This window comes from Brassica oleracea, unplaced genomic scaffold (assembly GCF_000695525.1).
Source record: "Brassica oleracea var. oleracea cultivar TO1000 unplaced genomic scaffold, BOL UnpScaffold18330, whole genome shotgun sequence".
Taxonomy (NCBI): domain Eukaryota; kingdom Viridiplantae; phylum Streptophyta; class Magnoliopsida; order Brassicales; family Brassicaceae; genus Brassica; species Brassica oleracea.
In genome coordinates this window covers 1-373 of record NW_013634847.1, presented here as the reverse complement: position 1 = coordinate 373, position 373 = coordinate 1, and the positions used below count along the sequence as shown (strand labels likewise).

Here is a 373-nt window from a genome sequence, read left to right as displayed (position 1 = left end):
CACTTTCCCAGAACACATGAAATCGATGTCCTACATGTTGGAATACCAGAATCATATCAATGGTATCAACCTTGTTACTAAAAAAAAATCATAAGGTTAGAGGTTCTACCTGAGACAGTGCAGCTATGACAAACTCATTAAGCTCGGATATGGTCAGATTCTCAACCGTGGCATATCCTTTCAGAAGCGGAGCTACTGACTGAAGCCCAGTGTCTGTGGATACCAACAGGTGCATTTTAACAATGTCTTCGTCACATTAGTATATGAATGAATGCATACACAATCACCATGCTACTTACTTGTAGAAGAGGACCTCTCCTAACATTAGTCTCCTTATCGAAATAAATGTGTGTTCCTGAAGTTGCATTAAGGA

General features: G+C 39.7%; 1 long non-coding RNA gene across 1 annotated transcript; it reads right to left on the bottom strand.

The window, feature by feature from the left end:
* On the bottom strand, positions 1-372 carry LOC106322365. Its single transcript, XR_001266376.1, has 3 exons — positions 300-372; positions 110-213; positions 1-30 (listed from the first exon to the last, which is right to left on the bottom strand). It is a non-coding gene; the product is annotated as an uncharacterized LOC106322365 (long non-coding RNA).
* Between the last annotated feature and the right edge of the window lies 1 nt (position 373).